Genomic DNA, 17115 nt, shown 5'->3' on the forward strand with positions numbered 1-17115 from the left:
CATCCTAGTGGGTAAGAAGTGGTATCTCATTTTGGTTTTGATTTGCATTTCCCTAAAGACTAATGATGTTGAGCATCTTGTCATGTTCTTGTTGGCCATTTGTGTATATTCTTTGGAGAAATGTATATTCAAATTCTTTGTCCATTTTTTAAAATTATTATTATTTTTTTGCCTGCGTCGGGCCTTAGTTGTGGCATGCGGGATCTTCATTGAGGCATGCAGGATCTTTTTCATTGTGGTGTGCGGGCTCTTTGTTGAGGCGCATGGGCTTCTCTCTAGTTGTGGGAATGCAGGTTTCCTCTCTCCAGTTGTGGTGCAAGGGCTCCAGCTCCAGAGTGCATGGACTCTGTAGTTTTGTGGCACACGGTCTCTCTTGTTGAGGCACGCAAGCTCAGTAGTTGTGGCACGTGGGCTTAGTTGCCCCATGGCGTGTGGGATCTTAGTTCCTTGAGCAGGGATTGAACCTGCGTCCCCTGCATTGTAAGGCCAATTCTTTACCACTGGACCACTGGGGAAGTCTCCTTTGTCCATTTTTTGTTGTTGTTGTTGTTGCGGTACGCAGGCCTCTCACCGTTGTGGCCTCTCCCACCGCGGAGCACAGGCTCCGGACGCACAGGCCCAGCAGCCATGGCTCACAGGCCCAGCCGCCTCGCGGCATGTGGGATCCTCCCAGACCAGGTCCCGAACCCGCATCCCCTGCATTCGCAGGCAGACTCCCAACCACTGCGCCACCAGGGAAGCCCCTCCTTTGTCCATTTTTAAATTGAGTTGTCTTTTTATTGTTGAGTTGTAAGAGTTCTTTATATATTCTGGATACAAATCCTTATCAGATATATGATTTACAAATATTTTCTAAGAGTTCTTTATATATTCTGGATACAAATCCTTATCAGATATATGATTTACAAATATTTTCTCCCATTCTGTGGGTTGTCTTTTCACTTGTTGATAATGTTCTTTGATGCACAAAAGGTTTTAATTTTTATGAAGTCTAATTGTCTATTTTTTTTCTTTTATTGCTTGTGCTTTTGATGTCATAATTAAGAAACAACTGCCAAATCTAAAGTCATGAAGATTTGACACTAAGTTTTTTTCAAAAGGTTTTATAGTTTTAGCTCTTATTAAATATAATGATCCCTATCTTTGATCCATTTTGAATTAATTTTTGTATATGGTGTGAGGTCGGGATCCAACTTAATTCCTTTGAATGTGGATATCCAGTTGTTCCAGCACAATTTGCTAAAAAGATTATATTTTCCCCCATCGAATAGTCTTGGAACCCTTGTTTAAAATCAAAGTATTACTTTGAGATCAGAAAACAAAATCAAATAAACATGTATATGTAGAATGTGTCTCCTCTTTTCTTCTCTATTACTTCTATTACGTTTCATTATGTTTTTATGCCCTCATACTCAGATTAATGCAATAGCCTTCTAATTACTCTGCTTATCAGTGACAGAGTAATATCTCTTTACTACTACCATGTTATTTCCTTACTCAAGAGTGGGTCAGGTTGCTACTGTCTAAATATTAATTGGTGACTAGACCTCAGAGCATAGTTACCTCACCAAAGTACAGTCAACTGTACCTCTTAGCCTAAAATAACCAGCCAGCTTTACCCATTGCTTCTACTATAGATGGATCTGAAGGAAAATTGAGTTAAAATATATTCAAGACTGAAGGAATAAGGAGATATATCCTTTTTAGCAGGATGTAAAAATAGTATTTTGAGCTCAAAATTATCTGTCATTTTTTCTTTCCATAAGCATTAAGTGGACACCTACTACATCTCAGGATTACAAGAAGGAAGAAGATGCAGATGCTGTGCTCTAATTGCACAGAGTTTAGAAGAGGAGACAGTTATTTAAAAAGATAAATTATAATCTAACATTGTAAGTGCAATAATGAAAGTGTGAATAAAACATTGTGGAAACACCAAAGTGCAGCAAGTTTAATAATAGGAATATTTCTTTTTTCCTTAATAGATCTGTTAAATTGCCACTATAATTACCTAGAACTAATTTTGTAGTATTTCCCATCACCAGTTTATCTTTTAATTCATTCATTTACAAATATTTATTAATTGGCTACTCAGTGCAAACAAAAGCACAAAGAAATTTCTAATCTGGTTGGGATTGAGGTATGATATATGAAAAGCTAAAAAGTAATATAGCTGTGAAGTTTTCAGTAACTTTTTTTTTTTTTTTTTGGCTGCGCTGGGTCTTTGTTGCAGCATGCGGGCTCTTCATTGAGGGCCTCTCTCTAGTTGCAGTGTGCGGGCTTCTCTAGTTGCAGTGCGGCGGCTCTCTAGTTGTGGCGCCCGGGGTTCCAGAGCACACAGGATCAGTAGGTGCGGTGTGCAAGCTTCTCTCTAGTTGCAGCACACGGGTTTAGTTGCCCCACAGCATATGGGATCTTAATTCCCCGACCAGGGATCAAACCCACATCTCCTGCATTGGAAGGCGGATTCTTAACCACTGGACCACCAGGGAAGACCCAACATTTTCCAGTTTTGTGGTATGTTTAAAAATCATATAAAATTAATACGTTAGGGGCTTCCCTGGTGGCGCAGTGGTTGAGAATCTGCCTGCCAATGCAGGGGACACGGGTTCGTGCCCTGGTCTGGGAAGATCCCACATGCCGCGGAGCAACTGGGCCCATGAGCCACAACTACTGAGCCTGCGCGTCTGGAGCCTGTGCTCCACAACAACAGAGGCTGCCACAGTGAGAGGCCCGCGCACCGCGATGAAGAGTGGCCCCCGCTCGCCACAAGTAGAGAAAGCCCACGCACAGAAACGAAGACCCAACACAGCCAAAAATAAAAATAAATAAATAAATAATAATAATAAATCATATAAAATTAATACGTTAGAAAAAAATAATATAGTATGAGTCAATAGCTCTGACCTAAGGGGAAGAACCAGGTGAGAAGTATAAATTATCAGTTCTCAACCATGATGCCTCAATACAGCGATATGTTACTATAAATTGTGCAGCATGTCATAGTAATGTGTATCCATAATTAAGTTCCATAACGTAACCATTATCAGAGTTTGCACTTTATTTCACACACACACACACACACACACACATACAGAACTGAAAGTTGTTCTTATGACAACATCATTCTCATTTATTTTCATCCTAATATACTTACTTGAGTGGTCTAACTAACGAATTCTCAAGGGGGAAAGAATAATGTATCCACAAGAAACTCCATGAGGAATTCAAAAAATGGGTAGTACTTAGAGATAAATTGGAGAAGGTCACAACCCTCTATGTGGGAAAGATGAGAATGTGCATGATGTATCAGGAGAAATAAATAGACTGACCTACATGAGCAGCGGTTTATAGAGGGAAGTATAGCAACAAATAAGTTAGGAAGTCTTATAGTAGGCAATTGTTTTTGCTGCTCTGCATCCCTTTAACCTTCTTCTTGTAATTTCATCTTGCAAATCACCCTCTCCCTCTTTTCTGACTGGATGAACTTTGGGTAGGATTGACTCTAACCACAGTCCAGGAGTGAATATGTGACTCAGACCTGGTGAATCAATGTCACAGTCCTCAATTTGTAGAGATGATTCAGGAATGGGCAATAAGACGCAATGAGACTTTTACTAAGAGAGCCACGTGGTCTTATCTTCTGAAATTGCTAATAGTAACAATGCTGTGAGCTTGGAGCTGCTGACAGGTGAGCACTTTGTGCCAGGAAATGATTCAATATAGCAGAAGGAAGAACTGAGAGATGAAGAGAGGGAGTAAGTCCCAGTGATACCATCCAGCTCCTGGATCAAAGCATGACTGAAACCAGTAACCCCTAGACTTTGCAGTTATGTTAGCTGATATATATTTTTTTTTTTAATAAATTTATTTTAATTTATTTTTGGCTGCGTTCGGTCTTCGTTGCTGTGCACAGGCTTTCTCTAGTTGCAGTGAGCGGAGGCTACTCTTTGTTGCAGTGCACAGGCTCTAGGTGTGTGGGCTTCAGTAGTTGTGGCACACGGGCTCAGTAGTTGTGGCTTGTGGGCTCTAGAGTGCAGGCTTAGTAGTTGTGGCTCACGGGCTTAGTTGCTCTGTGGCATGTAGGATCTTCCTGGACCAGGGATAGAACCCGTGTCCCCTGCATTGGCAAGCAGATTCTTAACCACTGCACCACCAGGGAAGTCCTATGCTAGCCAGTAGATTTCCATATTTACCTAAGCCATTTTAAGTTATATTTTCTGTCATATATGACAAAAGAATTCTAAATTATTTGGGTCTGTTGGCCAGTTATTAATGATCCTATGGGACAAGGTTAGAAATTAAGACTTGACCCTATGAGGGGGCCACTGGAAAAAAAATAGTTTTTAAAGCAGATGTGGGACAGAATGAACATCATTTTTTTCATTATCAAGGAAGCAAATTACCACCAAGATTAATTTATTTTGAGATGTGCATACAGGAGTAGAAATGAGATTACATCTCAGACTTCCTAGACTATGACCCTAAACTGCTTGCCCTCTATGTCATTCTGTTGTAGCTAGAACTTAGTACTTTCCAAATGTCTAATCCTATCTTTTACTTAGTTCAAGTTAGACACAGAGGTCAATTAGGCTTTGAGCAAGTGAATTTCTTAAAGTATGATCCATCTTAATATGTTCAAAATAATATGGGTTTTCAATGAATATGGTAGTGATAATGTTGTCTATACCTTAACAGCCAATGAAATGTAGCAGAAATATAGTGCCATACAAAGAATGCATCTAAAACCACTCCCCTGAATATGAAATCCATGTTTTTAATGTACATCAATAATTATATCAATAACTGATTTGTTAAAAATAAAAGTTCAAAAGGGAAAACTAAGAGAGTAGGGTCCTACTCATGATTCCTTAACAGTTTTGTATGATTGAGTAAATCATGTTTCCTTCTCTATGATTCAATTTTCCTACTTCAAAGATAGAAAAATGTTAATACTGAACTTAAAATACAAGAAGATTTAAATATGGCCTTAACCATCTTCATCTATGTTCATCAGACACTTGAAGAACATCAGGGAAAGGTACTCTAGGAATATAGAAATAATAATAAAAGTTAAAATTGAGTACTTACTATATTCTAGGCACCATTCTAAATGTTTTACATGTATTAAACTATTTATGCCTTACAACAGCCCTATGAGGTAAATATCATTATCATCCCCATTTTGCTGAGGCTCAGAAAAGTTATGATTCTTGCCCCAAAGCCCAAAACTAGCCAAGATTTGAACCTAGGCAACTGTATACTGTCTTTCTACTTACCTAATAGTGCAATAAATAATCTATAAAAAGAATAATAAATGTGAAGGAAAAAATTCTGAACAGGCAAAAGCGGTGTCAAAAGTTTTTAATGGGGCTTCCCTGGTGGCGACATGTTTGGGAGTCTGCCTGCCGATGCAGAGGACACAGGTTCGTGCCCCGGTCTGGGAGGATCCCGCATGCCGCGGAGCGGCTGGGCCCATGGGCCATGGCCGCTGGGCCTGCGCGTCCGGAGCCTGTGCTCCGCGGCGGGAGAGGCCACAGCGGTGAGAAGCCTGCGTACCGCAAAAAAAAAAAAGTTTTTCATGTCTTTCATTTTGTCATAAGGGATTCCCTCAGGCTCAAGGCCTATTGACTTTCATCTTAGGCGCAATTTTTAAAAGCGTGTTGATATTTTTTAAACTCATGGAAGGTCAGTACCAGGATGGTAGTATGTGAAAGTGGGGAGAGGTGGTTACATTCTGGATATGTTATGAATTATATTACACTATGAAGCTGGCTTTTTTTTTTTTTAATTAGCAATCCTCAATACATGTAAATATTTTCTATCAGTTCAGTTTTCCAGAGAAAGATCTCCCCCTAACTCCTGCCTGGGGATACCAGTAGTCTGGCTGCTAGCTTTCTAGAGCTGGGTAGGGAAAAGAGCAGAGTGTCCTGTTTAGAATGCAGACTTTCATGTTTTCATACCCATTCCTCAGAGCCTGGTATGTCCAAGTCCAGAGCCTCTCTAGTTCAGTTTCTCCAGAGGATGACACCTTCTGTCTCCTGCATGGAAGGAGAGAAACACATCTGGCTACTTGGGGTAGGTGTAGGGAATGAGGATCTAGGTTCTACATGATCCCTACACAGACTTGTAAATAAGCCACCCCCTTCTATACCCTTCCCTCCTTGCACATATTCTTTGCCCCTCCAATTCCTGTGGCTTTCTGAGGATCCTTGGGACAAATCTGTGTGCCTATTGCTGGTGTCTGCCTCATCTGCAGTATCTAAGTTTTACCTTTCTCTGACTTAAGCCATTTTTCTTTTGTCCACCCACTTTTAGCCTTCACATACTGTGCCTTGGGGTTAAAGATGTTTCCTAATGTCATTGAATATGGAGTTGATGTTTTTATTTCTTTTTTTTTTTTTTTTTTTTGTGGTACGCGGGCCTCTCACTGTTGTGGCCTCTCCCGTTGCGGAGCACAGGCTCCGGACGCGCAGGCTCAGCGGCCATGGCTCACGGGCCCAGCTGCTCCGCGGCATGTGGGATCTTCCCGGACCGGGGCACGAACCCGTGTCCCCTGCATCGGCAGGCGGACTCTCAACCACTGCGCCACCAGGGAAGCCTTCATGTTTTTATTTCTTGTTCTCCTCCTACAAATACCTTTAAACATATTAAATATGCCTAATATCACTCATAGAAAGCTGCAAATTAAAACTTCAACAAGATACCCCTTTCCATCTATAGGATTAGCAAAGATTATTTGCAAAGTTATTGGCAGGCCTCAGTTTCTCACTGGCTGTTGGCTGGAAACCTCATAAGCCTTTCCGTAGGTAGATTGTCTGAGTGTCTTCAAGACATAGCAACTGGCTTCCTCTAGAACAAGTGATAGAAGAGAGAGAAAGCCCAAGATAGAAACTACAGGGATTTTTTTAAACAACAACTTTATTGAGATATACATAAAGTTACACACAGGTTTTTGACTGTGTGGAGTGGGGGCAGGGGTGTGGGAAGGGGCAGGAGTCAGGACCCCTAACCCCCTGCATTGTTCAAGGGTCAACTGTAATTCATATACCATACAATTCACACATTCACAGTGTACAATTCAATGGCTTGTACATTTACAGTTTCGCAACCATCACCACAATCAGTTAGAGCATTTTCAGTACTTCCAAAAGAAACCCTGAACTAAGCTATTGCACCCCAAATTCCCCCACTCCAACCTTCCAGCCTAGGCAACTATCAATCTACTTTCTGTCTCTACAGATTTGCCGATTCTGGACATTATGTATAAATGGAATCATACAATATGTGGAATCTTATGACTGGCTTCTTTCACTAAGGTTGAAGCATGTTGTAGCATATATCAGTATTTCATTTCTTTTTATTACGTGCTCTCTTTTTTTCACTATCTTTCAGTGAAATTCCTACTTATTTATATTTACATATCCAGGTTTTTCTCTCTCTCACTTTTTTAGGTACAAGAAGGACCTGGGCCTTCTTGGCTCAGGATCTGGGTTAGCACTTCCCAACCTCAGAAACAGGTCCCTTTAGAACTGAGGTTCTAGTTGGGCCTATGGTCTTCGGGTCCTTAAAGTCTTTTATAACCTAATCTTGCAAGTGACATACCACTACTTCTGCCATATTCTGTTGGTCAGACAAACCAATTCTCATACAGTGGGGGAGAGGACTACACAAGGGTGTGAATACCAGAAGGCAGGAATCAAGGCCTTCTTGAAGGCTGCCTACTACAGTGAGGATGTTGTCATGTTGCAATCCATGTTAGAAGTAAAGGCTTAAACCTCTAGCTTTGCCTCGTCTTATAGATCACCACTAACAAGATCACAAAAGCAAACAAACAAAAAGCTCACTTACGTTGCATGGTATAAAGGAAAAGCCCCCACTTAGAGGGAGCTTTGGCGGGAGTCAGTCTTACTTCAGCAGCACCTGATGTCCCTTGATTAGTATAGAAGTGAATATCTGGTATTATGGGAATGAGGAAAGGAGGCATAACACTTGGTTTTAAAAGAGAACACTGAAGAAACCAATGGCTGATAGCAACTTGACTAAACACAGTATTAGCTATATAAATAAAGTTGAAAAACACTCACCTGGCATAAATGTATTCACCCTGATGAATGATTATCTCCAAAAATAGCTGTAGTACAATAAAGAAGAAAGTAACTGCAGCTTTCTTATGGTTTGGTCATGAATATTCACTCAGTCATTTTGTCAGTCAACAAATATTAATGATACAGAAGGGGCTTTTGCACTCAATTAATATTCTCTGAGTTTCCCTTTGGGATATGACACTGTATTTAATAATATAATAAAGAAACATAAAACAAATACACGGTCCCTGCCTTCAAAAATCTTTCATTCAAAGGTAAAAAAAAAATAGACAAATGACAAACTGATATTTGTTTATTTTTACTGTTATGTTTTATTTGTTTTTAAAGGCAATAAACACAAGGAGCTATAAATGTTCTTCTTAAAAATATACATATATTGCCACTTGTAAATTCTTTTTCCATCTCCATGTGTTTTTTTTTGTGTTTTTTTTTTTAAGGAAGATGTTGCGGGTAGGAGTTTATTAATTAATTTATTTTTGCTGTGTTACGTCTTCATTTCTGTGCGAGGGCTTTCTCTAGTTGTGGCAAGCGGGGGCCACTCTTCATCGCAGTGCACGGGCCTCTCACTATGGCGGCCTCTGTTGTTGCGGAGCACAGGCTCCATACGCGCAGGCTCAGTAGTTGTGGCTCACAGGCCTAGTTGCTCCGCGCCATGTGGGATCCTCCCAGACCAGGGCTCGAACCCGTGTCCCCTGCATCAGCAGGCAGATTCTCAACCACTGCACCACCAGGGAAGCCCTCCATGTGTTTTTAGTTATTGATGAAAACTGTTTATATACAAGATGAATTTTTTTTCAGTTAAAAAGCACACAAACACATTTTAGGGTACCATCTGTTTGGGCTTATTTTCCTGGTTATTGTGTGTGGGTCAACTCAGTGGGTAATAGTAGTAAGATGAACATCTGGAGTTTTGAAATTTCTTTGAGAGATTAATTTGCATTGCACCATATAACCATGTCAAAAGAGGGCAAGTTGAATCTCTGGTAAATTAAAATACAAGGAAATATACAAAGATATCTTTACTAAACTTGATTCAGTGAAAATATTTCAGATCAACAGATTGTAGGAGCTTTTTACTTAAAATAGTTTTACAGATAGGTTTAACTCAAGACTAGATTAATTTATGATGAGTCAATAGTAAAGAATACAATTTTGCATATTTCCATTTCTGCAGAGCATTAACAAGAAATTTTAGTTTGTGCATAATCTGGTATTTATGCAAAATCAACTTAAAAGCAATATTCAAACTACCCAGTTAGGAGCTTCCCTGGTGGTGCAGTGGTTGAGAATCTGCCTGCCAATGCAGGAAACGCGGGTTTGAGCCCTGGTCTGGGAAGATCCCACATGCTGCAGAGCAACTGGGCCCATGAGCCACAACTACTGAGCCTGCGCGTCTGGAGCCTGTGCTCCCCAACAACAGAGGCCGCGACAGTGACAGGCCTGTGCACCGCGATGCAGAGTGGCCCCTGCTCGTTGCAACTAGAGAAAGCCCTCGCACAGAAACAAAGACCCAACACAGCCAAAAATAAATTAATTAAAAAACAGAACAACTCACTCACTTTAAAAAAACAAACAAAAAAAAAACTACTCAGTTAGCAGCCTCCACCCTATCTCAGTTTTTATACCCTTATAAACTAACACACAAATAGATGACTTTCCCTCAAAGGAACTCCCAGGCACAGTAATGTCAAATGAGGCTGTAAACTCTTAATATAGAAAGGAAGAGGAAGTTTAAAAAGCTTTAGGTAAAGATGACTTTCTTCCATCCTATAAAAAGTATATATATACCATTTTATCCCCTCTAGACCAGCAAAAATTTAAGTGTAGCAATACCAAATATTGAAGAGTAAGTGAAATTCTTATAAACTGTGGGAATAGTAGAAAACTGTTTGGCATTAATTATCTCACAAAGATGAATATTTGCATACTCTACGACCAACAACTCTACTCCTAGGTATATGACCAAGAGAAACCCTTGCATGTGTGTCCAGGAGGCATACATAAAAAATTTTATAGCAACGATGTTTATAATTATTTAAAAGGCTAGAAACAAGCCAACTATGTATCAACAGAAGAATAAATTGTGATATATTCACACAATAGAATGTTACATGGTACTGAAAATCAACAATCATTATACACAACAACATGAATGAATCTTGGAAACATAATACTGAGTTAAAAGAGCAAATCCCAGAAAACTATATATTGAGTGAAAGCATTTTTTATAAAGCTCAGAAACATACAAATTAAACAATATATTATTTTAGCACATATACATTTGTGCTAAAACTAAATTAAGAAAAAAAAAACCAGCACAAAATTTAGGATACTGTTACCTCCGAGGGCAGGAGGAAGAGATAGAGGAGAAACACGATTGTAGATGCAATTTACTGGTAAATATTCTAGTTCTTGGGTAGTTCATTACATGATTAAGTTTTATACCCAATATATGTGTTCCATATATCTTTTGCATGTATTAAAAAGAAAAAAAATTAAGAGATTGACCTAATTTATCCTCATCTTCTCCAAGTGAGAGCTGATTCTTATTCTGCATATAAAGAAACCGAGGGTAATGATATCACTTACACGTAGAATCTAAAAAAGTTAAACCTGTAAAAAAAAAAAAACAAAACAGAGAGTTAACATAATGGTTATCGGGGTGGGGGTGGGGGGATAAGGGTGATGGTGTTTAAGGGTACAAGCTTGAATGAGTAGTAAATAAGCCATAGAGTCTAATGCATAGTATAATGAATATAGACAGTACTATTGTATTACAATTGTGTAATGAGATAAATACTGCTACATTGGCAATCATATTACAATATATAAATGTATCAAAGTAACACACTGCACACCTTAAACTTACACAATGTTACATGTCAAATTTATTCAAAAAAAAAAAAGAAAAAGAAACTTAGGGTGGTATGACCCTATCTTCAAATAAGGAATAAGACAAAGAGTTCTGCAAAATAGAATCCCTCTCAAAGCTACTGATAGATTTTTTAAAAGAGAATGGTCTATCTAGCTGGAGCCAAGAAAATACAAGTGAAATTAAATCCAAGTGAATTAAATGGGAATTTTTTTTCTAACATGCAAATGGATTGTATGATAAACTGAACCTCTTACCTGCCAGGAAATAGTGATGATCCAAGATGGGATCTCAGCATCACTAGGTGAAGTTAAAACTTCCAGAGATAAAAGGAGCAAGAAAAATTTCAGGAAAACGGGAGGTTCGGGACAGAATACCCAGGATAAAATGAGCAAAAAATACAAAAGCTAAATGGATTAATTCTTTTTTTCACTTTTCTTTAACTTAGACTGTGCAGCAGGGAGGGGGAAGGGACAGAGGTAATAGAGATAATTAAGACACAGTCCCAGCTCTCAAGGAACTCATATTCTAGTAATCAGAGAAAAACCTTTCAACGTGTAAATGGAAGAGATACTTCTCTACAGAACCCATAAACAGTTTTTCAGATGGAGTAAAATGGCCCAAAACCTAGAAAAGGGAAGAATACTTGGAGGCTTTCAAGAACAATGCAGGTGGTGAATCTAGTAGTGAGGAAGAGGACAGTTTTAATCTCAGGCCAATGCCGGTGAGCCTGAAATCAGAAGGGAAAAAAAATAGAAAGAGAACTTGGCTTGGGCCTTGAGTGAAGGGCAGGAAAAGTTGGTGCCACAGTGGGTGGGAGTTCACATTTATGGAATACTTACTGTGTGCCAGATCCTCTTCTAAATGCTTTTTATGAATTAACTAATTTAACCCTTATAGAATACCTATGAAGCACTTGGTATTATTACCCTCATTTGATAAATGAGGAAACTGGGGCCTACAGATGTTAAGTAATTTGCCAAAGTCACAAAGTTAGGAATTTGAAAGCAGAGTTTTGAACCTAGGAGATTTGATTACCCAGCCCACATTCTTGACCACCACACTGAACAGAGGATGTTTCACCTAAATAAAAATTAGGGAAAACAGAAGAGCTAAAAAAGTATTTCATCATATGAATTCATTAAAGTTTATATACAGTTGAAGTAAACTGTAAATATTAAGATTTTTACCCTGAGACATTATTACATCTTGGTAAATATTAATGGTGTGCCTCAAAACATTTTTTTTTCCAGGTGAGTGAAGCCATCTTTATTTATTTATTTTTAACATCTTTATTGGAGTATAATTGCTTTACAATGGTGTGTTAGTGTCTGCTTTATAACAAAGTGAATCAGTTATACATATACATATGTCCCCATATGTCTTCCCTCTTGCATCTCCCTCCCTCCCACCCTCCCTTTCCCACCCCTCTAGGTGGTCACAAAGCACCAAGCTGATCTCCCTGTGCTATGCGGCTGCTTCCCACTAGCTATCTATTTTACGTTTGCCTCAAAACTTTTGTACTGGGCACTAGGAACATGGAATATTGCAGAACTAGTAGAGAGAAGCTGTGTCTCCAGGGCATGGTCTTAGGAGAAGAATCTCATCTTTTGGATCCCTCAGGAGACAGGAAGTTACTCAAGGTAAGCCTTGGCAAAGACCTCAATTTCTCATGTAATAAACTGATGTACTTTATAGCCAATCTCAACCCACATACATATTTATTCAGTCTCTCTTTGCTTTCTCAGCAATTTAATAACTGACTTGTTGGCTCACTTGCTTCAGCACTATGCTAATGAGGTAAAATTGATGGGTTTAATTCCTTTTTAGCTCTAGTGGCCATGAACTGCACCCCTAAACTTAGCATACATGAGCTGTCGAGTGACCCCAGAGAAACTGTTTGGCTCAGAACAAGTCTATCAACGTCACACAAAAGATAATGCTTTACTGAGTATGTGTCAGAACCTTCATGTTTGTACTCAAGGACAACACATTAATTTTCACAGAGAACAAATAAAGTGATTTGTTTAATGTCTCACAATGGATCTCTGGGACAATCAAGAATAGATTCTTGGAAAGTTCAACGTAATACACTTACTCAAATTGACCCTACCTATGTTATACAGTCATAATAAAGTCTTTGCACAACCTCATGACATATACTCAATCAATCTTGATTTTAGGTAGCCAATAAATAACAAGTAAATAAATAAAAGCAGAAACTATCTCAGTTTGTAATTACTTATGGAAGAACTCTTACCTGAGGACAAACTAATGAAAATATAATCAATTCCAACTCAATAACACAAATTTAATATTCCTAGAATAAAGTGATCTGAAGTAAGCTATGTAATTCATTGAGAGAAACTTACAAAGCAGTGACAGAGGTTTAGTTGGCAGATGCTACTGCTCAATAAACTAGATCTAAACTTTTAATATGATCTGACATTGGACAAGACCACAATAATAAGGGAGGTGTCTCATAATTATCCAAAGATATTCAAATGAAAAGGATGGTGAAAGATGAAGTTAAACTGGAAACTTGTTAGATTGAGAATGAGAATAAGTAAATCTCTAATGTCAGTTTGAAATAGAAACGGCTGAAATTATAGCAGGAGCAAATAAAATGAAAAAAATTGACAGATATTTGTTTGTAAATAAAATGTAAAATTTTGATGTCTGATACTTCAGAGTAGAAGGAAAAAAACCATGCTCTTGGAAAGGGCTTATATTCGAAACTTCTCCAAAGAAGAAGGGAGGGTGAAGGGGATGGGGACAGGGAGAGTTAGTTTAGTGGCAAAGAGTGCAAACTATGAAGGAAAATTGTCTAGGTTTAATTCTTGACTTTGTCACTTAGTAACTGTGTGATTTTTAGGTTTCTTAATCTCTCTGTGGCTCAGTTTTCTCATCTGTAAAATGAGTATAATAGAACTTACTCATAAGGTTGCTGTGAGGATTTTATGAGATAATAAATAGAGAGTATTTACACAGTGCCAGGTACATAATACGAGCATTATATAAACATTATACTTTTGAATAAAAGATATCTAAAGATTAACGGCAGTGATGATATTTAATCAGAGAACCAAGAAGAAATCTGATACAGGTCTGCAATCTTTTAACCCAAATCCTTAGGGCCAGATGTGTTTCTGAATTAAAATTCATTTCATATTTTAGGAATGTAAGATATTATGCTATCTATGTTTTACTTAACTTGTGTTGTCTGGGGCAGCATACCTTAATCAAACACGTATTTCCACAATGAAATGCATCAATAGTCACACCAAATGGACCAAATGAAGACTTTAAACAGAGTCAAGTCAGTTCAGACCCATTTTTGCCACAAAATGAATTAAGAAAAAAGTTTTTGGATTTTGGAATTGCAGATAAGGGACTGTGAAGCTTTGTCTGTAGAGCCATAAATGTTATTGTATTAAATAATGGAATAATAATCATGGGAAATATAGAACAATGCTGATATTAAATGAAAAACTTTTCTGAAAACCTAATGAATTTTTTTCTCTCTTAAGAAAAAAAAATGTATACATAGTGTGATGTATATCTAGATTATACATGGGATGTTACCTGGATTGTACTTGAGCGACTGAGTTTATGTGGCCTATATAAACACCTGGAACATCTCCCCAGATCTTCCCATGACTATTTCAGGTCTCTGATCAAATGCTACCTCTTCAGAGAGGCTTCTTTGATCACTCTATTTAAAATATCAGGTGTGAGACATGCACATACACATTCACACACAATCACACAGAAAACTTTTTCCCCTTACCTGCTATTTTTTTCTTTTTAACACTTATCACTATACAGCACTATATTATATATGTGTTTATTATATTATCTGTCTTACTAGACTGGAAACTCTGTGAGAGCAAGGACTTTGTTTTGTTCGAGCACCTAAAACAATGTCTGCCATTGTCAGATAGATACTGTTAGAACAGATAGATACTGTTCAATAAATGACTCAAGAAAATAAGGCTGATTGATAAACAGTGGTGGGTTCCAAGGACCAGTTCTAAAATAGCAGGTAATACTTTCCAAAAGGAAGTTCAAGGGGAAAAAAGAGGAAAAAAAAGCCATCTAAACTAAGCATCAGTTGTAATATGTTTATGAAATATGTATATTGTGGGATTCCAAAATAGTAATTAAAAAACATTTCTCCTTTATACACATACTTATCAAGTAAATATTGATTTACTATCTAGAAAGTAAAAACTAATCATTACATTATATTTACATTTAATAATTAATTTTGAGTATTTAAATAGACAAGAAGAAAAATTATACTTGAAAGACAAAAATTCTATAGCACAAAATATTAAAGAACTCCCTTTGTATTTTTCCCATGGTATATTTTGATTCTTCCCTTCACACATTTTACTCACAACAGGAAGAAATGCAACTGATCTTCTTCTTCTAATTGCCAAGTGCTACTGCACTGGGTTGTAAAAATGGCCTAAATTAGCCTCAGAGGGCAGTGGTATCTGGTTGCATGTACATACCTACTCATGAATGTATTTAGTCTTGCTCCAGGTAATAGAATGGCAACACATTGATATCCTATAGTATGCAAGCAAAGGGTTTTGGGGTCACCATAAAATGTGCAACAAAGTTCAATGGTACTTTCCAGTCCAGATAGATCCACTCTTTGGAAAAGCCCAGCTTTCCTCTCCATCTCTAACATTCATATGTTAGTTCTGACTTGGGAATTACTTTTAAAGAGAAGGAAAGAGAAGGGAAAGGTAAAAATAAGGAGTTAGGCCACAGTCCCTTGGCAAAAGTATCAAGAGTAACTACCTTTTTCAAATGACCATACTTGTAGCCTACAAATTGACATTCCATTGATCATGGTTAAAGGTAAGATGATAGTTTCATTTCAACATGTTACTTTTACTTTTGTCTTTTCCCCCCCATTACTCTTAAATCGGGAAGGGAAAAAAAAAATGTTCCAACAGCACTCTAATGGTTTTCAAATTGTGTTACCCCGGATTATGCAAGGATTTTCTATTAGAATTGCTTGAAAAAAATAATGGAAACAGACTGTTTATATATATTTCCAACAGGACAAGGGACCTCTGAAATACGACAAATTAGCACACATGTCTGTACCAGGTATTGTTAACCAATGACTCCAGGATGGGAAGAGGTAGGTAAAAAAGTTGAAGTCAGACAATTGATACAAAAAAAGATCAGAAGCTCATAGTTATATAATTTGACAATGAGATTGAGTTTAAATAATTACTGGCCCCTTTGCTCTCAAGTTGCATATTATACTTCGTGAGTTTCATCTGGATAAACACATTTTGCTGGTATTGTGGGTAAGAGGATGAGGAGTGATTTTTCCACAGCTCTATTCCCTCAACAGAGAGGATCCTGCTTACCTGCTTCTGAGAACTGGCTGAATATCATGTGAGTACTTAAGGAGTAAACTAAAGGGTCCACTTCAATAACTCAGACACCAACGAAGAAAAAGTTATTCTTGTTTAAGTGAAAATTCAAGATCACTAGCATAGTCTGTTTTAGGGCACATATGAACTATACAAGCTTCATGCTTCTGACCCTTGTCTTCAAGTCCCTAAACTGGAATAAAACCAATAAATGCCTGAGGAGCCACTTCACACCCCAAACACGTGCAAACTTTGTTCAACAGAACACTTTACTGCCAAAACGGAGCTGGCAGAAGTTTGGAGCTAAGGCCCACAGGCTGCATGATTTGCTGGCGCAAGAGAGCTTAAAAATCTTAACATAATACTGCTGAGTTTGAGTTCTACCAATTTGCTTAAGACTCCTTCCCCAAGTTTGACTTAAGAAAAATGGAAGCTGCCATCAAGAAAGACTTTACTAACACTTCATCATCTACTCAGAAATGATTTAATTCCCCACTCCTGATGGTCATACCTCTATATTCCTTGGTGGTTGTATTTATATTGTAAATCTAAAGCAGTCTATTTTGAAATGCATGTAAATTCAGTTTTGCTTGGTTGCTTGGATATAGAAGTACAGGAAGAACGACTGTAAATATACAAGATTAATTACAACAAAGTTCTGCTTAGAAAACACTGATCCAAATAACCCCCATATATCCCAATTCATTACCCTTGAAAAATGGGGGAGAAA

This window comes from Delphinapterus leucas, chromosome 3, assembly GCF_059928025.1.
Source record: "Delphinapterus leucas isolate spDelLeu-1000000601 "Yukka" chromosome 3, BTC_Dleu_Yukka2, whole genome shotgun sequence".
NCBI classification, from domain to species: domain Eukaryota; kingdom Metazoa; phylum Chordata; class Mammalia; order Artiodactyla; family Monodontidae; genus Delphinapterus; species Delphinapterus leucas.